Here is a 27,882-nt window from a genome sequence, read left to right as displayed (position 1 = left end):
TACCTCTCCGCTCAAAGGCCTACACGAGAGGCCTGCGCTGCTGCTGCCGCCACTGCTGCTGCTGCTGCTGCTGCTGCTGCTGCTGCTGCTGAGCACAAGTTTATGCAGATCTTTCCTGACTGTGAACTGGCAGCTGGGCATGTAAGAAAAGAATGGACATCAAATGCGACGGTCACTTACAAAGTTTACTGAGGATTCACTCGTGAACAAGGGACAGCAATAGCTCTTTAAAGGTCATTTGCAAGCATGAGTTTTTACTTCCATAGGGCCACAGGCATACCCCAGGCATGTTGGGAAGCCCTTCTTTAGAGGAGCAGTGTGTGGTATTTCAGTGACGCATCCCAGGGAAGCACAGGAGGTAAAGTGTCTCTTTTTTTTAGTCCGTCACTCCTCTGGTCCCTCAGAACATGAACTCTAGAGTCCTTTCTCTTTCTGGCCTGAGAGAGTTCCTGTCCAGTGAGTCTTATCTGCCTCCTCATGCAGACCCTGCTCTGCACTGGAAATCTGTCTGTATCTGGAGACACGGCGGGGGGAAGAGGGCAGTGGTGGTGGCGGCTGTAACTAAGGAAGCTTGACCTTCCTTCCATTCTGCAGATCCACAAGGTGTGCTGTGCAGGATCAGGATTAGGAGCTGCAACTTTGTAAACTGATGGATCCAATCACGCAGGAATGGAGGAAAAACACCCTACACAGAATGGGTAGTTTCTATTTTCAAGGCTGATTTGCAGCCCCCAAATTTTAGTACTGCAGGATGCAGAAGGCCCAGAGGGAGCACCTCATTACACGTGTCTCCAAGTGCAGTTTCTGATTACTTCATAGCCAAGCAGAGGGCAATCTGGAACTCAAACTACATTATACTCTACTCTTTCCTATGTGGTCTTACTTTAAAACTCAAAATACCTTTCACTAGACAGCAAGCCAAGGGCGGAGACACACTGTAATTCCAATATTGATCACTCAAGTTAATAAACTGAGAATGCTGTCCCTGCAGGCCCACACAAGATACTTTACAAGGGACTTAACATCTCAACAAAAGAGAGGCCCAGTGACTCAGCAGTCAAGTTTCCAACAACAGCAATTCCTAAGTTAATGATTGTAACGCCCCCATGGAACCTGGGACAGCAGAAGCTCAGAGCTCAGGATGGTGTGGTCCAGTCTGCAAGCGGGTCAGGCTGGCAGAGAGCTGCCTGTGCACCGCAGGCAAGGCCCTGCACGCGTCTTTCTACTGCTAGCATTATCTCACCGTGCAAAGGGCGGCTTTCACCATGCCATCTCCACACACCTCACCCGTCTCTCCTTCCCAACACTCCCCTCACGCTGTCCATGTCTTTTATGTAAATGTATGGATTAGGTCAGTGATTTTTGTTGTTGGTTTGAGACAGGATTTCCCTGTGTACTTCAGGCTGTTCTGGAACTAGCTCTGTAGAGGACACTGGCCTGGCACTCAGATAATTCCTCTGCCACCCAATGCTGTTTTTGTTTCTAAATTTAGATTCCATATGTAAGAGGACACATGCAGTATGACTTGTCTTTCTGAGTCTGGCTTGTTTCACTTAACACAATGACCCTCAGTTCTATCCATTACCCTGAAAAGGCCTGTGGGAGAATTGTCTGTATTCTGTCAATCATGTTATAAATAAACGCTGATTGGCCAGGCAGGAAATATAGGCAGGAAAACCAGACAGGAAATAGAAATGATATAATGAGAACAGGAGAATTCTGAGAAGGAGGAAGCTGACTCCTCCCACTCCTACCCAGACCACCGAAGCAGCAGGATGTGATCTGCCCCACAGAAGAAAGGTACTGAGCCACATGGCTAACATAGATCAGAAAAATGGGTTAATCAAGATGTGAGAGTTAGCTAGTGAGAGACTAGAGCTAATGGGCCAATCAACTTATAATTTATGGAGACCTATGTGTGATTTTCTTTGGGGCTAAACAGTTGTGGGGCACCAGGCGGGAAAAAAACCCAACAAACAAGCAGGCCCGTCCATGTTACAAATGCCCATAGTTTCTTCTTGTTGTAGCTCATACCCTTCAAGATAATTTCCAAACAACAGAAGTGTCTACTGGGAGGGTTCTTAGAAGAAGCACTGGGATTAAAGTCTGAAGATGCTGGCTGGTGAAAGAAATATCGAGAAGTAGCTATGATTATGTTCAGTACTACGTTAACTATATAACAGCCTTTGGAAAAAACACCCTCAGGTTCAAAATTAAGGAAGGAAGGAAGATGTGTCAAGACAACACAAAGTGAGAACCAAAGTGCAGGTAGTAAATCAAACGCTGGCCGCAACTATCTATTCACAAGAGAAAGGAGAGGGACCAGTGTCCCGGAGGGTGTCCTGCTGCAGCTGGTCAGTGAAGAGTCTGAGCATGCCTAATTACAGAGCCATGTGTAATGCATCCTCTCCCCCAGGACCTGCGAGCCCAGTGGCCACTGCTGTGCCCTGCAGCTTCACAGGCTGTGGGTCACATGTGCAGTTTCTTTAAGAAGAAAGCTGCAGGGGCAGTGAGTTTTCTCCTATCTAAAGGTCTGACTTGACACATCACCTGCAGTCTCTCCCACCTCCTGCTGTCCCCATGAGGATTGGCTGTCAAAGCAGCTCCTGACGGAAGCTTTTAGCAAGGCTCACGCTGTACCCACCACCAGCTAGAACAGAGCATCACGTTAGCTCAATGGAGACACACCCACTGAGGGTAGTACCCTGGCTGCCTCTGGCAAGGTGGCAGCCGTCGCAGTCTGGACTCTACAGACGGAGGGGCTGACCCAGGAACCAGACCTACCGACAAGCATCTTATCACTCCTGTTCCTTGGGAGTATCAGTGCTTCCGAGTGCCTGGACATACACATACATGTTCCCCTTTGTCAAGTGTCATAAAGGGATCTCGTGACTGATGGCACCTCTAACCTGGGATTAGAAGGACAAACAGCTTAAGCCCTGGATTAGAAAGATCTAGATGTCAATTTCTCTTCTGCTGTTTGTTATACAGCCTTGGGCAAGCTTCTTCACCTTTTCTTTAGGATTAATTCTGAGAGCTGTGAAAACTTAGAAAAGAAAATCTGTGGATGGCAGCAGACATCTGCAATCTCAGCACTCGAGGAACTGAGGCAGGAGGATCATCTGGGCTACACAGAATGATTGTCTCAAAACAAATTCTCACTCCCTTTCTCGCATACCTCCCTCCCCACCTGAGGGGTTTTCAATAAATGTGTCTTTTCTAACATTTCAGTTAAAACATCAAGATTGTCTCTACTTACAATCAGGATGTTAAGATTGCAGAAAGACTACAACAGGACTGAGCATTAGTAACTAAATGCTGTGGGTAGGTCTGGAGGTTTCTTTGGAGGCCAAGAGATGTCAAAACAAAAGATCAAGAACTGAGTAAAAGAGATTAAGATCAGAAACAGACTGAGGTATTCTGGCCATTTCAGCCCGCCTACTCAGGTCCCACAGCTTTACTGCCTTCATGGTACTCCAGGGGCTGGAGGAGTGAAGCCAGAGTACAGGAAGAGGTGCCAGACTCCATAAACCATGCACATGGAAGGGACATGCCACGTCTTCTGTAGACAGATTAGCCATATGGTGCTAGTCACCCTGGGGTTGTAAGACACACAGATGACACCAGGATTGGGGAGAAACACTGTGATAGACACAGGCCAGGACTAGCCGGTGGGGCCTGGGTCAGCGTCCCAGGGTGGCTGGGATAGCCTTCATGCACAGGGTATGCACATGTCTGTCTCTAACATGGTTTGGCTGGAGGGGGAGAAAGACTGTAGCATATCCTCTAAAGGCCCTTCAGCCCAACACCGGTCCTCTTCTGTTTCCTGACTCCTTTTACAAGTTATGTCACCAGCCCCAATCACACTCAGACTGACATGACTTTTGAAGCACAACCAAGATGCAAAGAAGTGTTCCCTGCAACTTTAAGTGAGGACATTTGGCCTCACAAAGAATGGCAAAGGAAGGGGAGGCCAAGACCCAGGAGCAGGCAACGCCTCCAGCCTGAATCTAGCCACTCTGCAGGACATGGCCATGATAAGGCCCTGCTCTGGAGAAAGAAATGAAAACCCTAGGTATGGGCTGGGTATGGCCCAAGCAGTTAAGAGCACTGGCTACTCTCTCAGAGGCCTGTAGTCTGGTTTCCAGCACCCACATCACACACACACAACACACACACACATACACACACACACACACACACACACACGGGCTGAGTGGAGTACTACTGTGATTATTTTATCTCTTTGTGTCATGACAAGACCTACTTCCAGAAAAGGGACTCCTGCAAAGGCCACCATGAACAGACACACGGGTGGCTCACTTTGCCAAGCTCTTTCCTTTAGCGGGTCTTTCTGTAAAAATAAAATCATCTTAAAATAAATTTCCTATCCTAGATATTTAGACAATATAGGTCCTAAGAACTAGGCAAGATGGTATCCCTCCACATCCCTTCCATGGGCTCTGAGGAGGGAAAGCCAGCACTGAGTGTCACTGGAGCTACGAACAGCTGTGTAGGAGAACCTCCCCTTCACACTGACAAGCTAGGTTTACACACTCCAGGGAATGCAAGCTTTGCAATAAGGGGGCCGCTATGAGAACTAAAGCATGAATGACAGCTGTTTGAAATCCTACCTAGAAGGACATGCAGATTTGCTCACAGGGCTTCCTGGCAGAGATCTGGGTACAAATCCCATGCCTTTGACTTTATTTTCTCCTTAGACAAATTATTTAATCTCTTGGCTGAGGTTCCTGCCCTTACACAAATAGAGACAGCATTACACTGTCTTACGTGCTTATGAAGGAAAAGCTGGTGGCTGAGCGCCAGCGTGCTACGGGTGCTGAATGTCTTGTGTCCTCTCTGGCTGGGGCAGCTCAGCATGTGGTCTGCTGTCTCCTGGGGCAGGGGCAGCTGGTCCCTCAGGTTTAGGAGGAAATGAGTCCTTCCTCCCTGTAGTCTCAGCTGGGCAGCATGGGTCAGTTAACTGCTTTCCCTAAGCAGCCCTCACCGGCCCCTGCACGATTTCCTCCTCTGCTCTATCTTCTAAGTGCCCAGAGCATCTTCTACATGGGATGTCTACTCAGGCCCTGGAGCTCACCATGTTCTAAGGACATTGCTCAATTCTTTCTCCTGTGGGAAGGCTTGTTTTATTAAGAACTACTGTGATATAAGTTTTCATCTAAAGGGAAAACCCCACAAAGGCCTGTGAGGTCCAATTCTGGCAGACAGACGTTCAACACTCATTTTTCCATTTCTTTCTGCAAGAGCTAGTAAATGTGTAACACACAGCCAGGCCTTCCCAGGTTGTTGAAAAGCCTGCCGATAGCACACACACATCTGTTCTACTTTGTTTTAAACAGTGGCTTTCCTTTCCCATCCAGAATTTTCTGCAAAAGCCAATGACATGCAGGAACCTCTTCTGTGGTTTGGACTGGGAGTCCCGGGCTCCAGACCCGGCGGCCAGCCTGTCTGGGATTGGCTCTACTCCCAGACCTGTGACCCCAGCGGGCCCAGGCCTACTGATGCCGTCCTTTGTCTGAAGTAAGCAAGCCATTTTTCATTTCCTCCAAAATGAGACTTTTTTTTTTTAAACCAAATGACATTAAGTGTGAGGCTGGGTTCTGCTTTCAACCTCACCTAAAGAGATTTTACCCATGCCTGAAAAGCTGTTCTGCCTAAAAAAAAAAAAAAAAAAAAAAAAAAAACCTGAGTTTTCTGAACATTCAAAGCCATTAAGGACATTGGCTTCAACTTCAGAAAAGCAAGATAAACAAACCCATGCCTGCTGGAGCCTCTGCCAAGCACACTCGAGGCCCCTTGGAGGCCTCTGTATGGTCGGTCAGAGCCACCCTCAAACATTTCGCAGGTACAGGAGACTCACTTTGGGTCCACTGCTCAGTGATGACATGTGGTCACCAAGACTGGTTCTTCTGTAACCTCTATGCAAACAAGTCAGTTCTCTCATAGGTCTCAAAATAGAGCAGGATGCTTCCTCCCTCCCCAGACCACACTCTTCCAGTTCAGGGAGCCTGGAGAGGGAGGTCTATAGAACCAATTGGCCCCAAACTTCAACTGTGATTAACTCTGGATGACCTGAAATCGAAGGTACAGGAATTGGGTCTGATTCTGGATTCTAGAATTTCCCCCAATTCTGATTTAATAAAACTAGGAGGAATGGGTTTCATGGACAGTACTGCAAGGAGGAAGGAGGGAAGGGGGTATTAGGAAACCTCTTGGCCATTCTTACATTTTGTGTACACGACACTACAAGACAAACAGAAAAATAAGGTGCAAGTCCCAACTTCTGGACCACAGGCTACACTGTAAGCGTGCACCCAGGCATCTGAACTCAGTGGAGCAGCAAAGTTCCGGCAGGCCCCAGGCCGATCCCAGTGCTGAGAAAGGACTAGTCAATCAAGGCTGGCTTTTCCCTGTAGGACACTTGAGCTTGGCAACACAATTATCTGTCACATGGTGTATGTGGTCAAAAACTGAAAAAAAAACCTCAACTTTCAAAAGTTTTAAGAGGGTCAATACTTGGAAAGCAAAAGCCCCACTGTTTTCCCTTCCCTTTCCGGAAGCTCTAGAGGGGACATCACAGTTTGCCATGGTGGAACATTTGCATCATGCACGTTTTGCTTGTTTGTAACAGTTTTATTGGTTTCCCAACAGTCACCACTCAGTCAGGAGAGCTTTTGTGTTGTTTTTGGGAAGTTTGGCTGACATGACTGGTTGGTCAGTCAGACCAGCATGTTTTCTTTTGTTGTTTGCCTCTCAGGCAAAGAGGGAAGTAAGTTTCCAGCTACAGATTCGGTAAACTGAGACCATCTTTCTCTGCTGCGTGCTGGGTGTCTAAGCCAGATGGCTGTACGAAGGAGCTTTCAAAAGGAACTTTTTTCTTCTCTTGCTTTGGACATGATAAGCATCTGAACTTTTTAAAGCAACCAACAGAATGTCTATAAATAAATAAATGAAAATAATCCAGGGTGGGGAGATGGCTCAGCGGATAAGAACACTTATTCTAAAAGCGTTAAGGCTCACGTTCAGACCTTCAGCACCCACATAAAAAGCTAGGCGTGACTGTGCATTCCTGGAACCCCCTCATTATGGACAGGTGATCCAAAGAACCCGCTAGCCAGCTAGCTTAGTAGCTTAGGCAAGGGGGAGCTTCCATCTTACTGACAGATCCTGTCTCAAACCTGTAGGGTGGTGATAGGTGGCTTCCACGTGTGTGTGCATGCTTGCCTGCATTAACACCTCCCCCCACAAAAACAACCTGAACCTCACAGCCATGTTTTATTTTAATACAATACCAATGGTCTCTATTTCTCCCCATGCCACACTAGTCTTCACTCTCTCAAACCACAAGTTCAAACAAAACCCCATTTAAGAATTCCCTCCCTCTATTTCTAAAAGACATCTGTAAGTGTATAATTTGGGTGTACTGAAATAAGATGGCCAACCACGGACCTTAACTGCAATTATGGGAAAACCTTCTGTGTGTTCTGCCAGAAATTTCCCATGTTCTCTGCCCATCCCTGTCACACTGAAAGAGCCCTCACAGGCTTGCAGGCCAAATGGAGAAGACCCAGTCAGCCTGGGACAGCCTGCCCAGGGCACTGTTCCCAGGGTGGTGACTCAGCTCTGGAGGACCACCTGCCGCCGGCATGTTGTTACTTTCCAGGTCATTACAGTCACGAGGGCAGAGGGACCCAAAAGACAGCAAAGAGAGCCAGGCCAAAGGCCGTACCTGAAGGAAAGTCTTTGTTTCAGAAGAGCCAGTCCTGTGGTTGAGGGGCTTCACACCGGCAACAAGACCCAAGCCACAAGGTCACAAGGAGGAAACTGAGGTGAATGCCATGACAGGAAATGAAGGCAGGCTCGCAGGGCACTCTTGCTTATAAAGAAGACTCTGAAGCAGCATAGAGTAGCACAGCCATGAACTCTAGCACTTTGGGGTGTGTGAGTGGGAGGATTAGGAATTCCAGGCCAGACTCAGCCACATCGTAAGTTCGAGGCCAGTATAGCCTACTTGAGACCCTATTTCAAAAGGAAAAAAAAAATGACTCTGATAATCCATCCTTGCAAAACACCACGGGGAAGGCTTTGGTGAGTTCTAAGATGTGACTGACACTGGCTACAAGATGTCTGAGTGTGCCCACGGCCTCTCTATGGCGAAATCCAGCTACCCCAGGGCAGCTGCTGTAAAGGAACCCTCTGCTAGGGAGATAACCTGCTGCTTTCACGTGGGCTTCTCCCCTCCTGGTCTGTTCAAGACAATGGATGAGTTGCCAGAATCTCAGAAACTGAGTTTTTCCTCTGGGAAGTCTTTTTTTGTTGTTTGTTTTGTTTTAACTCTTTCATCCTTTAAATGTAAAGAACTTTAGCTGTCCAGTTCTAACAATTCCTACTTGTTGGGCAATAATTACCCAGATCCATTCTGACATGCTGCCTCTTCTGGACTCCCAGCAATCACGCTGATGGTGTCGAAACAACTCATGTTCCCTGGCTCCGTACGTGTCAAGTACTTTCAACCGACAACACTTTCAAGTCCACAGTGCACACAGACATCGTGTCAAGTGCTAGGGCTGTAAAGAAAGGATGGCATGGTCATCAAGGGAAATGGGGCTCTGAGAGGAAGTGGCTGGCTCTGTCTAAAGCAGCAGAAGCTTCTCTGTGAACTCAGAGCTGTTTGTACAGAATTTTAAAGAAGAGGTCCACAAGGAAGGGAGCGAGGTGCTGACTGGTACCCGTGTGCTCAACTTCACACGGCATTTGCTGCTTTCTATCTGCAACCTGAGTGAGGCCTGGGGGCCACAATCTTTTCATGAAGGCTGAGCACTCCAAGGTGTGAGGGGAGGAGACTACAGGACGGGCCTGGAATGGGGCATTTCATAGGAGAAAGGCATCTTCTATAGGTGTTTTCTTAAATCAGTACCATATTCCCCAGCCATGGTCTTGGCCACTAGTCGCAAGCTGCCTGCGACAGTCTCTTCTCTGCTGTCACTCTTCTGAATGGCTCTTGTAGCATGCTCCAACCTCTTTTGATGGTTCCCATGGTGACCTGCACAGTGTCTTATCCTCAGAGAAGTTCAACCAAACGCTCCAGAAGTGCCTTTGCCACACCATCTATCAAATGGGCATCCAGTTGCTAAGCCCTTAAGTTCAGGTACAGACCACAGGGAGTAGGGTGGGTCATTTGACGGGGGCCAGGACTAAAGCGCTACTGAAGAGGTCTGGAAAGAGGGTGGTAGGAACAAACTTTTAAGCAATGCGCCTGCTGGCACTGGGGGTGGCTGAGGACACTTTCTATGCAAAAAGGCGGGGTTTGTGAGCAGTGCTCACCAGTTAGCTTCAGCACCCCCACTTGGTTCCTGGCCAGTCCTCTAAACCCCGTGAGCACCCCCAAGTTTTTTCTGAGCTCCACCACTTCAAAGACAGCCTCTCTGCCTGCTTTGATTCTCTTTCCTTTATTCCTTCTCGTAGCCAGTGAGCAATGGTCAGATGCCAGGCACGATCCTATTACATAGAGACCCAGAGACAAAAGGGAGTCTCTACTTTCAACTAGCTTGTGGAAGAAGGAAAACATCTGATTATAACACAGTTGTTAAATCCTCTCAGATTTCCTCTCTCCCTCCCTCTTCTCCTTCCAGCCATTTGGCTTTCCATTTCTTTCTTTTTCTTCCAAAAAAGGAGCTGAGGCATGCTGAGGGAAGTGAGCCAGGCGCAGTTAATAAAGAAGTTGATACTGGGGGGCGGGGGTTGAGGTGACTGTCAGATCAATGTTCATCAGCCAGGTAAGTTGGAGGGGAAGGCACTGTGGAGCAGAGAGGCTGGCAGAGCTCCTGACAGCTGGGTTAGAGCCTGGGACCCGAGAGAACTGATTCACCTTTCAGACAGACTGGCCTGGAGCAGAGCAGAAAGGCGTATGGAAGGCGACTCTACAGCCACAGAAACTGAAACACAGACTAAAAAATGCCAAAGCAGAAATGCTAAATCCTTAAGCTGGACTGATGTGTGCAGTGAGTGTTGGGATCACTGTTAAATGTCCTTCCTGGAGCATGAAGCAAGTCACACATTGCCTGGCTCTGGCCACAAGGTGGCAGCCTTGCACAGCCATTGCAATGGAAAACAAAGCCCTTTAAAGGGGAGGGAATGGGGCTCCCACCCACCGTAGGGCAGAGCCCCCACCACAGGGCAGGACCACATCAAGTTCACAGGAATGCCCTGGAGGGTAATACTCGAGCAAAGCTCTCACACTGAAAACGCTGCAGAAGCACTGGGAAGTCAGCGGGTCTGGGTGTTACAGGCTGGGCCTGTAAGCAACACTCAAAAGTGGGAAACGATACAGGGAGACCACAGAGAGCTCCAATTAGAGCAAGGCAAGCAGGTGAGAGTCGGCTCAGTCTGAAAGCAGCAGAGTTAGGACTTTTCCAGTATATATTATGCTAGATCTTCTGAGCATACTCGACTCAGGGAAGTGGTTATCTGCTCCCAATTCCACAAGTAGGGAGAGGTGGCGAGTCAGAGGAAGAGGCAGGACCAGGGGCTCCCAGTCCTGTTCCAGCACTTCTTCACTGTGCCACAGGCTGGGCCGCCCAGCAAGGCAACCACCATGCAAATAAAAAAGGCATGGTAATACAAAAAAGGCATGTTAAAAGCCCTCCAGTAGGGATGTATGCTTTTCTTGTTACATACACTAACCAGCTCACCATTGCAAGGGGCCCAGGGACGGTCCCCTGCACTCATCACCCACTGAAGCTGCACTTGTACTGCCAGAGGGCTTTAATCAACACCCCCAGTTGCTTACGTCACTGCACCCAAAGTACTGTAGCAGCCACACCATTTCTACGTCAGGGCCTCAGAGCAGACAGAGGAATGGAAACAAGAGTTCTCCAGTCCCCAGGTTTTTGGGGGCAACCACAGCTCTGAGAAAGAACTTCTGGTCACACCACACACTTGGCAGAAAGGAGGGACACTGGACGCACGGAGGAAAAAAGAGATGCCATGTCCACAGATGTCAGTTTGGAAGCTACTTCTTCACATTGACCATGCACACCTTTCTCCTGCATGTCCGAAATGGTAACACATCCAATCAGAGTGAAGGGCACTCACTGCTGACTCTTCCATTGGGACTACAGGGTGGGGGAGAGACCTATTTCACAGCAGCCCTGATCAGCTAAAAATACCCTGAACTTCTCAAACTTCCTCTTGTCCGGTTACAGCCCCAGACGCAAGCTCAGCACAGCCTTCCCATACCGTCCGCCGCCGGCTGCTTACGGCCACGTCTGGCTGGAGGATGAAAACTTTTCCCACCTTTCTCCTCAAACAGCAGAACAGACGGTCTTAAAAAACAGCTGTCCAAGTGAGCACTTTAGCACCTCAGGAACATTTTAAAAGGAGGGATCCTACCACCACCACCACATGTCCTTCCTGTCACTACAGATGGCACGGCCACTCTTTGAAAGCCCAGCTGTAAGCTTTACACTGGCATGGAAATCACTTCAGAGAGTCAGGCAAATGAGGTCCTGTAAAGCGAAGAGCTCAGCAGAGCGAGCTCTGTGAAGGAGCTGCCCTGACCTCCTCCTGCAGCTTCAAAGATGTTCGCTATTGCACAATCATAACCTTGAAAGAATTTGGCCTTCCCTGCCAGCAGCAACTCCACATCCACCTGTCCCTACAGGTAGTAAAAGATTAGACGCTCAGAACCACAGTGTTGACACAACACTTTTGGGCTCCACGGCGCTTCCTTTTAGCTCCCACCCCAAGCAGCCTCGGAGGTCGAAGTTCACCACTTCTAAAAAAGTGGAGCAGTGTACTTCCAAAAGGCAGAATGGGAGGGGGGGACTGGATGGAGAAAAGAAAATGGATGCTCATGGGGTCTGCACATGAGGGTGCGCAGGACTGTACAGGGGTGTCTCAACCGTGCTGAGGTTGCAATGCAGAGAAAAAAGGTCCTTTTAATTCTGTGGACGCTGCTAGGCTTCTCTTTCCAGAACAACTGCCATCTGTGTTTGGCATCCTATCACCTTTCTCTGGTTTCATCACCCTTGGCCATGGGAACCGCAGAAGAACAATCTGGGTCCTCTGTCCCCCAGCTCTAACAGCCTAGTAGCCACTGTTGCACTCAGGGGCACCTGACATGGGGCTGGCTTCAGATTCCTTGTTGCAGCTTTCACTGCCTTCTTTGTTTATTCCCCTCAACAAGGGACAGTCATAGGAACAGGAAGTGGCAAGCAGTGGCTTAGGGTGGGGCTCTCCTAAGAGCCTGGAAACTTCCCAGGGGCGTATCCAGAGATTCCATGAGGCTTCTGAAATGGAGGCACCCAGTGTACTGCCTTCATTTTGATCCTCTAACATTGAATTTGCCCCTCCGTAGGGCAACGCTTCTCAACCTATGGCTCTAACGACCCTTTCATAGGTCGCCCAAGACCATCAAGACCACACAGACATTTACATACAGTAGCAAAACAATGAAGTAGCAACAAAAATAATCTTATGGTTGGAGGTCACCGCATTAGAAGGTTGAGAACCACTGCTCTAGAGCCTTTTCTACAGGCTCCCCGTGACCCCTCTGTGCCAAAATCTCCTCCTAGAGCCTCCCTTTCAAGGGTCACCTAGGTCCGCACAATGGTAAAGGCCACACTGCTGCCCTGAACCACTATCCATCATTCTCAGCTCAGTGCTGACCGGGGACTGGCACACAGCACAGGACAAACACAGTCAGTTAGCCTTGGTCTTCCTGAGCTGAAGGCCTCCAATCTTCCAACACTAGAGGAGGAAGGTCTCTCTAGAGAGCGAGACATAAAACATACAATTTCAGGCCAGTATCGCAATCACTGAAAAAAACCGATTAACTTTGGTCCTGTGTTCTACTATGGTGGCAATATTAATTTCTCTGTGAAATTAAAAATCCCCACTTTGACCAATATTCCCTAAAAGAAAGCCAAGTTGAATATTGGGCTGATTCATTCTTTCTTTCTTTCTTTCTTTCTTTCTTTCTTTCTTTCTTTCTTTCTTTCTTTCTTTCTTTCTAATTTATGAACTGCTGCCTGGACTCTCCATCCTTCAGCTTACCTGCTTGTGAAAACTCGTGTCTAGCTCCATGTGTCCAAAGACATTTCCAGCTTTCTCGCTTTCCCGGTTCCCCTGCAGGCCTGTGGAGAACACCGCCCTGCTGTTGGTAGGACCTGTTCAACTGTTTAATTACACAGCTTGTCCTAGCCAGCAACCTCTCAGGCCTCCTTTGTGCCAAGCACATGGGCCGCCCACGCACATTCTCTTGCTCACTTCCTCATTGCCCAGGTATACACACCTCCCATCTTCACTACTTCTCACTAACACAACCATGGTTTGCACATTCAATTTGCTCTTGTGCTTTACCTAAATGTCATAGCTTTCTACTTTGTCAAATCTCTACAATAACAAGATGTAGCCGGCCTGGCCTAAACAAAAGATTCAATGTCACTATCTTGCAATTTGGAGAGATTCTACCACTTGGGAGTGCACAACTTTTAAGTGAAAACGCGTGGGGGAGGGGCAAGAGGCTGCTAATTGGGGGAGAAGAGAGCAAAAAGGGAAAAAACCAAGTCCCGTTGATTGGGACAAGAGCAACACAACACATGACCTTTGTAAAAGACTAAGGAAGAGCCACAAGGGAACCAGGAAACAAGATGTAGGCCTGCAGAGTTGAGGCCCTGGCTGTCACTCACCAACCAAGGGTCAGCATGGGGCAAGCTGCTACCTCCTCATCAGTGAGATGGGGACAGAGAAAACTATCCAAGCAGCTGTGAAGATCTACATATGTGTGAACATGTTACACAGATCTGTAAGTTCTGACTCTCATTCAAAGGCTGGGTATTTACCCCAACTCCTAAGTCAGGAAGGCAAACACTGGTGAGTCATAAGACATCTTGGGAGTACCCAGAAGGGGTGTGTTCCTCTGAGGTGGCAGAGGGAGGGACAACTTCAGCCCTTTCCTACTCTGTCTATCTGGTGGATAACATCACTGCAAAGGGGAAGCAGGCCCGGAATGCACGGGAGGCCAAGCTCCCCCCACAGAAGAATTACATAGGAACAGGCAGCAATCATATCAAAAGACAACTGATTTCTGGGCTGCAGTGCTGCATTTAAATTATGGGACCTGAACCTGCTGGAAGGCGCAAGAGTAGTGAGCTATCATTTGCTTCTAATCATGAAAAGGGAGTTGGCCCGCCATGAGCCACACAACTTTTCTTACTCTTGGCAGTTGAGTCAGCTACTCTGTGACCTGCCTTTGTTGAAAAGCATCTCTTATGGTCACGGCACATTCTGTAGAGCCCACAGGCAGAGAGCATTCATCATTAATAAGCGGTCACAAGGTGACCTAGAACAAGGAATGCCATGAGGGCATCCAGTTGGATGAGAGTGTTCTTCCGCAATATACTGAAGATACGTGACTACATCAGACTGAATAATGGTCCAACAGATAAAATCTAAAATGAGTCAGGAAACCAAATAGGATACAAATTCAAAGCTTGGGTGTATCTGGCAGACCACTGCGATTTGATTCCTGGTTCCTGCATTTGTTGGCTGTGTGACTGCCAGGAAAATGACTTTAGTTCCCCAACCCTTAGTTTTCTGTGTGTGGAGGGTACTGCAGTGGTCTCCTGCCACAAAAGAACATGGTACAGTGCCTGGCCCACGGTGCATGCCTCTGACATGTGTTGCTGTCACGGGCCTCTTCTATCTGTGTTGAATCGGACTCCATGCTGAGGACAGTTTACATGAATGAGGAACACGAACACAAAATGACTTTTCCCTATTTACTCTGGCCCCGGAACACTGACCATAGGAAATGTGCCCACAGTAACTTGTTCTGGGCTTGACACCATTACCACGTGGTACATTATGGGTGAGTTGGCAGTTTGGCACATGGTAGTTACATTTCAACTTCAAGTGAGGAAATCTCACAGTTAAATAAAAACATAAAAATGCCGTCCTGGAAAATATTCATGACTGGTCTGAAATGCTAAAAGCCCCCTTTAATTTTTTTTTCTGGTAAGTATTCCAGAGGTAATAGCACAAAATACCCCATTGCAGTTCCCAATACCAAGTTTCTAAAATAAAGTCACACCTCATAATTTATATTCTTTCTGCATAGCTGGTCTTGTTTCATTTTGAGACAGGATCTAGCTGTGTGGCCCACCTGGCCTTCAGCTCATTCTGCAGCCCAGGTGGGCCTTGAGCTCTATGCTCCTGCCTCAGCTACCAACATGTTAGAAGTACATGCGTGCTGACCACACATGGTGGCAAATGAAGAGTCTTATTTGCTTTGTTAACCTGCTATGCAGCCTCAGGGTCTATGAATACACATCCCAACTTTAAGTTTCATCTAAACTTAAAAGCTGGTGGCAGGTTATAGTATTTTATCCAGGTAACACTTGGGAGCTAAGGTTCCATCCACATGGGCATGACTCAGCCTAAGAGCAGCATTCCTAAGACACCCTCCTCAGGATTCCACAGGGCTTATGACCTCATCAGTCTTATTTCCTGCACATCTAACCTTGGAGCTAACTCAACCCTAGTCATGGATTTAGAAGGTGATTCATATAAACTGTGCATACCACGGTGATGAGAGGTGTGTGTGTGGGGGGAGTCTTTGCATCTATCTTTATATTTTAACACTAAGGAAAATAATATGCAAGAGAAAAGTTGTGTATGTCCCCCTTTGCTCCTGGATAATTTTGTAAAAGCCAAATAGTGTCCATTAGCATCTGGGCCTCTGTAAAGCTGCTGGCTGCCCTGTCCGGAGTCCTGACGCAGAGGGAGGTAAAGAAGCGAGGTGAGGAAGCACAGAGTGGGGCGAGGGGGACATCAGCAGGAAAAACAATGTATCAGCCCCCCCTGAAAACCATTTGCTCCAACAGAATGCTGGTCTGAACACTGAACCTGCTAGATCCTTAATTTAGGTGATATGATTTCTCTGGGTATTCTTGGAGTTACAAGACTTTGTGGGCTAAAACACAACTGTCCCCTCTGTTGGGAAGCAGGGGATTTAGAGCCCAGGTGACGGTGGATCACAGTGTGTCTCATGGAGGAGGCCATGGCATAATGCTGGTTAGCAATCACCAAAACTCCTGCCAGAAAAGGAACCTTCCCCGTTTGAGTGCAAGAATGTCACCCATTCTACTTACTGGACCTCACCCCACCCCCCATCTCATGGGCAGAGAGAGCCTCACCTAACAGCCTCAAAATCCTAACTCCAGAGCAAAGTCTGGTGAACTTCACCATGACAAAGTGATGCTTAGGAAAGTGGTGGTGGGGGAAATCGTCCCTCAGGTTTCTAAGAATGGATACTAATCTATATTCAGTGGTTTATCATAGAAGTCATGCATTGTTGATAAGGAAACCATCGGTGTAACCATAAATCCAAGGCATTTTTATGGATGGGAAACTGAGGGAAACTGGGGAAAACAGTATGGTACACTGCTTTGGTGAGCATCTGTGACTCCTTCCAGGCAGGCTGTGTATTTTCTGTTTGGCTGGCTGTGTGCTAAGACAGAAGCAGAGGCCAGCTAGCTGTTACAGCAAGGCTACAAACTGTCTCCAGGCTGTGAGCCCATCAAGGGTCATGACCTCCTGGGAATCTATGGTGGTGGCTCTCAGCCTGGACAGAGGGCTGGAGCTCCTTGACCTGAGGTCTTTGAAGACCTGCTGCTCCCTGTAAACAGCTCTCAGGAGGAACAGTCTCCAGGACAGTCTGCTTCCCTGAGAAGGGCTTCCCTGCACAGCAACATCGGGCCAGCAGGAAAGGAACCTGTGACATGGTCTGCTTTTAAGGCAGCTGTTTCTGCCCAGCCCAACCTCCCATTCCCCAGCTACTGTAGCATCCTGGGAAGGACAACCACTGTTAGCAGAGGACACTTGTGACAGGGAACCAGGTTTAAGAAATACATGTATCACCTCACAAGCCTTGGAAGTCAAGTCAGCAAGTTAGACCACAAAAATATGCTGGGAAACAATTTTCCTCGATACATACTGAGCTGTACACTATCTACAGTACTATAATATCAATTCCAAGAGTCCTCAAAAGCAAATCTACAAATTAAAAACAAGCCAAATATAGATTAGGGAAAACTTCTTTAAGACTCTTTTTGGAGTTAAAAATCATGGTTTAGAAAGTGTTACAGCAATAAATACATGTTTTGTTTGTTTTTCTTTCTTTTTTTGTTTTTTTTTTCAGACAGGGTTTCTCTGTCGCTTTGGAGCCTGTACTGGAACTAGCCCTGTAGACTAGCTTGGCCTCGAACTCGCAGAGATCTGCCTGCCTCTGTCTTCTAAAGGCTGGATTAAAGGTGTATGCCATCGTTGACTGGCAAAATACATGGTTTTAATAAAAGAGTGCTAAAATACGAACTGTGGAAGGGTTTACTATCAAACTCTTTCGACTTTGCTGTACACTTGACTTTTTTACAATAAAACGTTTGTAAAGACTATGCTCATGCCCTCTACTCGAGGGCTGACATCCAAGTGCTTCATGGCATCCTGCTGCAAAACCAAGTGTGGAAACAGAAAATAACGGGAACACCACAAACGGCTGGGGAAGACCGATGACTCAGTGCACCACGCTGGGGATTTACTCTAAAAACCCATCTGAATCTAAATCTTTGCTTCATGCTTTCCTTTTAATGTGTCAACTTTAAGGAAAAAGATGAAAATTACTTCTTAAAAATAAAACAAATACTGTCTAATTTTTGAGTAGGAGGAAAGTCCTCAGTATAGAGGAGCAAGCTTTAGCCAGGGGAAAAACAAAACACCACTAATACACCCAAGGGGGAAAAAAAGCTTATGTATCTTGAGGAAAACAACAACCAAAAAAAGGGGAAAAAAAAAGAAAGAAATTAGAAGGCAGAAGGGAGGGAGAATAGATCGCCCAAGTACTTCACATTCAGGATTTACAAACTGTATTTCAGGAAGTCGTAGTTCCACAGAAATACAGGGAATGAACACTGGCCGTCATCCGCAGAAGAAAAACAGAGTGGGGAACACGTGAACAAAGCTGGGCCTACTGGGAAAAACACACAGGGTGGGCAAGCATCTCATACCTGACCTGTTGTATAAGTGAAACAAAGGTAATGTACTGTTTTTTGCTAAAGACCACCAGAAAAGGTGGCAACAGCACCTATAGAAATGGTGAGAAATTCCACAGTCTGCTAACAATGAGTCTACTATGCTGCAAGGGCTTGAGAAAACCAGTCAGCAACCCTTATCAACATCTTGACTTCGGTCCTTCAATACGCACTATTAAGCATAGTCTAAGGTAGTCACAAAACTAGTAAAACGAGGCAAAGTCTCACTATATAGCCTTGGCTGGCCTGGAACTTGCTATGTGGGCCAGCCTAGCCTTGGTCTCGAGTGCAGGGGTTAAAGGTGTGAAACTACCCATACCCATACCCACAGGAAGCAAATTTCCAGGACTCGTGTAGTTTAAAGGATAACTATTGAAATATGAAAAAAAATTGAACCTCCAAAGGAGAAAACAAGACACCATTAAAATGCTTTAATGGAGAAAATGCTCATTTACAAAGTGGTATAGATCGAGGATCAATAAAACTCATGCACACAGTGTAAGGAGGTAGCTATGGGAAGAGAGACACACAAGCATTAATGTGTGACATTAATACCAAAGGATCTTCAGGAACTTAAGATAATTTCACTTCCTTTTCATATATGGACTATAAAGAAAATCAAGTATATAGAAACAAAACAGAATACTGGCAAGGGGGTTGAGGGATCTAGGTTAAAAGGGATATAGTTTCTGTTATTTGAGATTAACCAATGGGAAGTATGGCAGAACAGCAGTCAATATTGCATGACAGTGATGTGGGAGTGTCATATATCAATCCGTTGATTTCATTGGTTAATTAAATAGAGAAACTGCTTGCCCTGATAGGTTAAAACATAGGTGGGAGGAGTAAACAGGAGGAAGAGGAAGTGAGGTAAGACTCCTCAGACAGACCCGACAGCTCTGCTCTCCCAGGCAGCCCTGACCCAGGATGGACGTAGGCTAGAATCTTCCTGGTAAGCGCACCTTGGGGTGCTTACACACATTATTAGAAATGGGCTAGTCTAGGTGCGAGAGTTAGCTGAGAAGAGGCTAGATATAATGGGCAAGCAGTGTTTAAAAGAATACAATTTGTGTGTTGTTATTTCGGGCATGAGCTAAGCAGGCAGCTGGGGTGCTGGGGACATAGCCCCGCCGTTCTTATTTCAACATAACAGGGGAATTTAGGTGCTTTTATATACATAAACTCAACCATCTGAAATGCACATATAAATTTATTAGACTGTAAGTAATTATAATTCTATCAAAATGTCATACCGTATACCTTACACATATACAACGGGAATTGTTATACTACCAATAACTTTGTACCAAATTTAAAATTACAAAGGCCAGGTGAGGTGCATGCCTATAATTCCAGCATTCAGGAGGATGAGGCAGAAAGATTGAGTTTCATGCATGCCTGGGCCACATGGTGAGTTCAAGGCCAGTGAAGGCTATTAAAGGTAGACCTTGTCACAAACCAATAAAACAATAAAAAAAAAATCAAGAGAATGACCACTGCTTTGGAAATGGTGTTTACACTGGTCAAGACCACCTGCTCATTTGAACTGTTTGCTCATCAAATTTGAAGTCCACGTCCATTAAGCGGGCTTCCCTCTCACTCTTTCTCTCACATCTCCAGTTACCTGGCCAGTGTGTGCTTTGCCATGCCCCACTGCCACCTGTTCATTCCAGGCCTGGACTTCCCCTGGCATGTGTTTCACTGTCCTACACAGCAACTAAGTCGCTGTGCTGACTTTACCTTATCCGTCTGCTGACTCTTCTCTTGGGAATCCACTACCTTCAAGTGCAGGAACCTCTTTATCTTGCCTGACCTGTCCCTCTACCCACCTGCACAACACTCCAACAAAGTTGCCTTCAGTGTTGCCAGGTCATCTTTCTAAGTTGTGCATCTATCCGGTCATCATGGGAGGCACATCAGTCCTGTGTAAACAGCTCCCTAGAGTCTGCTCCCATCATTCCTTTCTGGACCCAGGGCCCCTGTGTACCGGGTCCTCAGAGGGACGGCTCACCACTAACTCCTTTATCTTGCTAACCTCAATGGCTGCCCTGTAAGGAGGCAGTGTGGACTTCACCTCCATCAGGAAGCCACATGAGGTGGTGGTTGAATGCCACAAGCCCCTACCGCATGCTGCTTTACGTCCCCACAGTAGTGTTAGCAAGCACTGTGATCTTCCTTTTGTACCCGCCTACCACAGTCGGCCCAGGCTGACGGCTGAAATAAATGTTCTACCACTCAAAATAGTTCCTTTCTTTCATCTTTAGAAAAATCATCACCAAAGATTTTACTACATCCCTCAGCTCAACTATTTTATCACCTTATCTATTCATTACCACCAGAAAATGTACTATTATTCCCGGGTCACACCAATAGTTCCTTGGATTTATCTGGATGTATTTACTCGTGGTGAGTTTATTATGGAAGTGTTACAAAGCATTCCTACTCGGTAGCTACGCACTGTGCTGCAAGTTGAGGAAAGCAGGCAGCCTGGAGGCCAAGAACACAGGAGAAAGCAAGCAGTTAGTGCAGAGGATACCAGAGACAAAGCCTCCCTTCCCTTCGGACTAAACCCTCTGTTTCGTTATCTTTTCCTAGAAGGGTGGTGTGCAATTCTGTTGATTGTGTATCAGCACTTCACAGTCGCCCAACATCTTTTTCAAGCATGACTCAAACTGAGTATGATGTGTCTAGCGCCAGTCAAATAATCCATCCCTTTCAGCCTCTGGGTCACACTCCCTTCAACACTCAAGATTCCTGTCTTCTTGTCCACGATGGCCCCAATGGTATTTGTTTCAATGTAGCTACTGAGAAATAAAGACTATTCTTTTTCAAACACTGTTCATTTTGCATTCAACAACATCCTCATATACTTACCCTGCTACGTTTCTCTCAGGAGTATAACCACCTCTCCAATTTGTTATGAGTGTTAGGAGTTACATCCGGAAGCTCAGGTGACTTGTGCTCCTACCTGACTTGGTGGCATACTAACTATGGAAAAACTAACAAAGGTGGGGGGAGGAGGAGGAGAAGGCAGGAAAGAGAGAAGGAGGGAGGGAGGGGGAAGAGAGGGGGGTATTTCCTAATTTTATGGTGTAAAAAGAGATGATTTAAAAAAAAACTAGCCAAAGTGGTTTAATACAAGTCTTCAGCTCTCTACCTGAACTGAACAGAAACTCTGGGCTCCACACTTGACACCCCTGATAATATCAACCGCTCTCTGATATTTACTGTTAGTCATGTATCCTCCACACCCCTTTGTCCTTTTTTCTCTAGCTCTGATCTCCACCCAGCATCCATATGGAGTGACTTCTGGCCTGGTTATTTCCTGTTTTTAACAGCAGTAATTTGGGTAGCACAGCCCAGATAAGGCCCAAGAGTCTAGTTCAGCCTTCTATATCTGGGGCATCTACAGAGGCTTCTCTGTGTCAATGGATATCTCCAAGTGCAAGCAAATGTTGTGTATCAATGAGGTTAAAGGAATTCATGGTTTCACCAGAATTTAAGTGGGGTCTAAAATACAGAACAGACTGATGACTTTAAGGGCATAATTCAGTGCGCAATAGGAAAACACACTACGACAGGCTCTCCTCCTACTCAGACCCCCGGCGGGAGAGTAAGAACACTCACAGCAATTACCCATCAAGCACCCTGAGGATGTAATCTGAGGATGTGATTGGGGGTGACAAACAGCACACCCAAGACAGAGGCAGTTCTGTATCTGCAACGTCACAGCTATCTTCCCTTAGTCTCGGTGTACTTCCTATGTTCTCTTCTGAAGTCCATGCTGACAGTGGACATCCGAGCATCAGAACTTACCAACCTCTCTCACATAAATAGTACATCACTTGCCACGACTGCACATCTTTATTTTTTTGCTACAATACACTGATCTATTTCCAATTATGCTTTAAATAAAGAAGCACTTACTATACCAAAATTGCAACTGCATTTCTAGACATATGCTGTAAAAATAGAAGTAAGTCTTAATTCTCAACTTCCATGGCTGCTGACAGGTTCTGTAGTTATGACCACACCCATAGTACATGGTTAAGTGAAATATATTACAAACACACCAGGAAATGTGGCTCTTGGAAGCTCTTCCTCAGACACAATACCATTTACAAGTTTCTAAGCAAGATTCAGTGAGCACCAGAAACTGCTGTCACACATACTCACGGTTGATGGGTCGGTTGGACTTGTCCTGGAAGCAGGGGACTGAGTTCCACAAGGAGAGCAGACACGGCGAGTGAGTGCCAGCACCACCTTCCTCCAGCACATCTTAACTGCAGACAGGCCAGGGATTCTGCAGTCTTCGAGCATTAACAATAAACCACACTAGGTTGTTTTCCTAATTCCTATGAAATGAGTCAGTAGGTCAAGCAACTGATCCACTTGAGAGAACAATCCTTACAGCTACACTCCCTATTTCCAGTAACCCAGCTCCTTCTCTCTGTCCTGACCCAAGAGCCCAAGGGGCCTGGCAGACCATGTATCCACTGACAGATAGCCAGTCTGCCCTGGGTTTAGCATCTTCCTTTGACAGAGGGTACCGCTGATATAGGACCATATGGTTAGCATAACTTCTCTGCTGAGACTATGTTATTTATCTCTGTCACCCCAAAGAAGGGTCTGGTGCTTAAAATAAACATAGAAACCCAATTAATTACACCTCTAAAAGTCCCCCCCCCCCGAATAAATCACTTCCTTCTGCAAAAATACCTTCTCCTCCTCAAAAGATCTTCATATTCAGAAGACTGGACTCAGTAGCCACTGTTAAAACACTCCTCTGGGTCCTCCTGACGTCCGGCAGAGTCAGCCGCTGTACCTCAGAGAGCACAAGTGTGTGAAAGCTACCAGCTTTTAAATCCTGCCTTATAAATCCATGACTCAAGCTGTTGAACACCTTTAGAAACTACCACCTACTCACCAGAAGAGAGAGAGAACTGTCGTGTAGCTAGTGACCTTCTACATCGGAAATCACCAGCTACTACTGGTGAGCGGTTGGTAATTCCAAGAACTCATCCATGCAGGCAGATCTAAGGACACACAGCTCGACACGGAGGTGGCTAGATCGGCTGTGACAGTTCTTCAGGGGGAGACTTTTGCTTTCTGAATCCACAAGGGCTTACTTTCTGTTTTGTTCTTTTTTTTTTTCCTTTTTCCTTTTCTTTTAAAAGACAAGGTCTCGTTCTGATCTTGAGAAACTGCCTGTGTGATCAAGCCACCAACTGAAAACCTGCCATTATAAGCGAGGGATTTCACAATGCTCATTCCAAAATCTGCGGCTATTCATTTCTGGAAGTGACTCATTGAGGAAGAGCGGCTGTAGGGGGTGGGAGGGAGTGATCACTTTTAGGGGGACAGCCTGCATTCTGAGAACCGACCCCAGCTCAGCTCCTGAGTCACCTCCCTCCAGATGACACGCAATGACCAGTCTCCTCATGAAAGCCACTTGGTGGATAAGAAACTCCTTGGGCTGTGCACCCACCCAGCCTGGCGCCTGCCCCTCTGGGGGCTATTTTCACATAAATCAGGAGAGGAGAGGAGACAGCAGCACTTGCCACCTGTCAGGACTTCGTGGCTGGTGAGTAACTAGCACACAGAGACTACTTCCTGTGAGTATTTCCAAAAGAGCGCATGCTATTTCCTTTAGAAAAATAAGAAGTGAAAAGGAAAGCTACAGACGGAAGAGAAACAACTCCAACAGTGAAGCTAAAAGCTTGCAATGTGATCGCTGCGCTGTTTACCCAGACACGCCTAGTTTTAATTTGGTTTCCCAACCCCTGTGTAATTAAGACAGCCAGAGAATAGCATGGGGTGGGGGTGAATCACAAATGCGTAGACCTTCTGAGCGCGTGACCAGAAAAGTAATTTTAAGGTTCAAGAGAACCAAATCTGAAGCTGGCTAGGGCATTAACCCTTGCAGGAAAGAAAAAGTTGCTTTTGTCCCCAAATTTCAAACATGAAAATCCCCTTTCCTCTCAGATGACATTAACCAGACATTAGCCATCCCCCTACATCTGTGAAATAAAGCATGTTTCCAGGCCTGTCTGAAGGGAGAGTCACAGTATCAGCAGCCCACATGTCACCCAACACTAACGTGTCCTCTGAAGCTGCCAACAAAATATGATGTTTTGTATTTTCCAAACCGATTACTTTATGTCACAGAATGGAGTGGGAAGTAGAATTCTTTCGATTCCTAGGAAGGGTGGAGTATCAATGGCGACGGAGGGCAGCGCTGGAGCAAGAGCAGCTTTAAAGCTGCTTTTATCTGCCTGTTAATTCACAGGCCTTCACCACTGGTGAGGAGGTCAGAGAGGTGTGGGGAGCGGTGTGAGCCAAGGCCAGAGGAAGGAGCAGTGTCTGCTGTGGGCAGCTGTGGATAGAGACAGACCATATCCCACCCGCATGTGCGGCAGTGCCTTTGGATGTTTGTCCTCTTTTCTTCCTCATTCTTGCATACTTAAGATGGAACATACTGTTTCTGTAATTTTTAGTTTTGTTGTTGTTGCTTGCCTTTGACAGTACTGAGGACTGAGCTCAGGGCTTCACACACTCTCCTGTGGGGCTATATTCTCAGGCTATCAAACTGATATTGTTGAGGAGCATGGGATCTATTTCCACAATGCAAATACAATTTACAAGTTGAGGGCAAGCCAAATGGATCTACAATTGAAAGTGAGAATATACTCTCACTATACAAAACCATACTCATCCTGTGAGACCCAAGGAGACCTCAGTGAGAGATGGCGATTTCTCTAAAGGGAGAAACAGTCAGTGTTTCAGAGATCCTCCTGCTACTACACTGGGGAAGGAAAGCATTGATGGCATTCTGAGGATGGCTCAAATGCTCACATAGCTCATTTCCCCTCTTACCAACAGGAAACTTCCCTTCCCAGAGGTCTCAATGGCTGTGTGGCTGACCAGGCATGTCTCTGCTTGCTGCTAACCAGGAGAGTCTTGGGAGGTCAGTGAAGAGATTTTAGGAGGAGAAGGAGAAAGCGAAGTCAAACTAAGAGATCATGAGGCAGATGCTGGGGGAGGGGGGTGGCAGAGAACACGCCTGAGCACGAGGCAGTGTCGAAGGTCACTGCTGTCCTTGGTATGCTTGCTTGGGTATTCTAAGCTGGACACTCAGAATGTGACTGAATCCCAAGGCTGTTCCAGGTCTCGCTGTTACCTGCACTGTTGTGAACACCATTCAAGTATACAAAGTCCACCCTCTTCAAACAAAATAAAACCCCGACACAAAAGCGCTTCATCTCCTTAACATTTACTCAGAGTCCCTGTTAGACAGCGCAAACAGGCGGATTCTTTTCACTGCACTTTATGGACAGGAGACACAGAGGCCTCATGCAGGTAGGATGCCAGCTCTGGGTCCCAGCACCTTTTGCTGATCTGCTCTTAAAAATGTCATCCAACCTATTCAGGTCATTTTCAATGCCCATGACACACAGGCCTGGCTCGGGCATTACCCACACAATTCTCAGAGCAGCCCTATAGGCTAAGGTCTATTATTACCCCATCCTACTACAGATAGGGGAACAGGGAGCTTGAGGACTGGCCTAAGGTTAGCCAATCAGGGGACAGTGGAGACAGCACTCAAGTCAGGGCCTGAGGTGCACCTCTAGTCAAAGAGCCCCAGGAGAACCACCTAAGGCCACAGAGGGCCCTAAGGAGGCGGCATTTTTAACATGCCACTTGCAAACATAGTTTCTACAAACTCCAATCAAAATTTCTAACAATTAAGTGCTAACACAAGTCTAGAATGAACAGGTCTGTCTGTCTACAGTAAACAGCTTCATGTGTCTTACAAACTTTGCCTGCCGGATCAGTGACACTAAATTTGAGAAGCAGAAGGATTCAGAGGACCTGTTTTCAATCAGGATGGATAAAGAGGACTTAAAATCAGACCTTCGCATCTATACCCCTGTTCACTGAGATGCAACAGACGCCTGGCCAAGGCTGCGAATGCATAAGGAGCTGGGCACCTTAACCTCTCCGATGTATGCTCACACCTTGTTAATGTGAGCCGTACATTTCCCCTTGCCACACTCAGGCCAAAAGGAAGATCTTTCGTCCCTTGTGCATGGTTTTATTTCAAGGAAAAGCAGGTAGAAGTCCTGCTGACAAGGAATACACTTGAGTTTTATGCAATTCTTTCCCCTTTGAACTTACTCAGTTATGTCCTTCCTGGGGACCCATCAAACTGCTGTTCCCAAGGACCCGTAAGGCAGGTTGTCTAAGGTGGCACCTGGGAGTCTCCTTGGTCTCAGTGCCATTTCAGTCCTCGAGCAAAAGGCCATCCCTCATTCCAATGCCATGTACATCTGTACTTGGTCTAGAATGTTCCCCAATCATTCCTAGTACTTGGTAGCACAGTGCTTGGTCTGTTTGACACCCTTATTTTATCTCCCTCTCCTTACCTGCTCTGTATCATGTTGGGTCACAGGAAAAAAAATTTCAAAAGATACGAAACAGACCACTGTGATATTAGCTTCATTTAAGACTGAGTAACAACTATCTGCAAGACTCTGGGAAACTGATGCGTGTTACATTTACAGGTCAGAACGTTCCCCGACCCACGGATTCATTTGGTATTAAAAGTTCCTCTCTGTACTACAGTCACAAGATCAAGAATATTTATTGCTATCTTAGCCAGTCACATGTACTTCCTGTCATAAAAAGCTGAACCTGGATGGGATAGTAAATGTGACTACAGGTAGGAAGTGACGACAGGTAGACGTTTCAAGTTTATACTCTAGTTTACCAAGGGTGATTCACTCCCTCTTGGGGAGCCTATATCATACTCTGTCACTGTGGTGACTAATCCCATCATGGCGCAAAAGGAGCTCTCCTTTTCTCCCCAGCATTGTCCCTGGGGGGCTCGAGAGTGGCTGCAATTCACTTCCAGAGTCCATGGGCCAGATGGAAAACTGTGACAACTCAAAGATTTCTATGGGGTATATGTGCCTATTTTAAAGGCACAGGCAGAATTTCCTGTCTATTTCTAAAAGAAAACGAGCTTCGCAACTTCTAGGCTTCTCTGTGCTGGTGGGGAAAGCAGAACCAGTGCACACATGACTGAAAATCCCTGCGCTGACAGGTTTGTTTACAAAGCAGGCCTGGTGAAGTCTGTCCCTCAGTGCCACAGCAGCATGCTGCCAATAACACGTGTACACACACATGCACGCAGGCACGCACGCACGCACGAAGCTGGGGACAAGCTTGGCTTTCAGAGGAAGGTATGAGCTTGTGATTCCATTGGGCAGTATGTAATCCTGGGCCCAGAATTGAAACATACACATTCACACTTTCATCCACAGGCAGATACACACTCACACAATTAGACACTCACCCACAAGCACACACACACAGACACATATATTCACACAATCAGAGAGAGACACACAGGAAGACAAAATTTCTACTCTCCTTCTTTGACAACAGATTCCAAGTTATTTTGGTCCTGAATTTATCCTATTTTAATGTGGAAGTCATGCACATTTACCTGAACTAGAACAGTCTTTTAGCCAGGCTTGGGAAATGGGCGCTCACCTCCATCTTCACTGAGTCGGGCCCATCTGTCATCAAGTCTAGCCAGCAGCTGTCCACCTCTGCTGTCTCTGTCTTCCCTCACACACCTTGTCACCTGTTCCTGATGAGCAGGCTGGTCCTTTTAATTGGTCACTAGCCAACCAGGGACTGTGACGGAAGGCAGAGTAGGCAATGAAAGACGAAGTCCTTGTGATTCCCACGGAAGTCGCTGAGT

The 27,882-nt window shown here is 46.8% G+C and overlaps 1 long non-coding RNA gene across 2 annotated transcripts; it reads right to left on the bottom strand.

Annotated features, from left to right (window-relative positions):
- Positions 1-1,002: 1,002 nt before the first annotated feature.
- LOC126501161 (uncharacterized) lies at positions 1,003-27,882 on the bottom strand. 2 transcript variants are annotated; one of them, XR_007591550.1, is made up of 4 exons: positions 27,669-27,882; positions 22,830-22,929; positions 8,430-22,465; positions 1,003-8,040 (listed from the first exon to the last, which is right to left on the bottom strand). It is a non-coding gene; the product is annotated as an uncharacterized lncRNA (long non-coding RNA). The 2 variants fall into 2 exon arrangements; XR_007591549.1 differs by lacking the exon at positions 27,669-27,882 and having other exon boundaries at positions 22,830-22,947.

Source organism: Alexandromys fortis, unplaced genomic scaffold (assembly GCF_014885135.2).
Source record: "Alexandromys fortis isolate MF-2015 unplaced genomic scaffold, M_Fortis_MF-2015_v1.1 scaffold_44, whole genome shotgun sequence".
Lineage (NCBI taxonomy): Eukaryota > Metazoa > Chordata > Mammalia > Rodentia > Cricetidae > Alexandromys > Alexandromys fortis.
The sequence above is the reverse complement of the archived record's forward strand: the minus strand, read 5'-3'. Positions and strand labels throughout refer to the sequence as shown.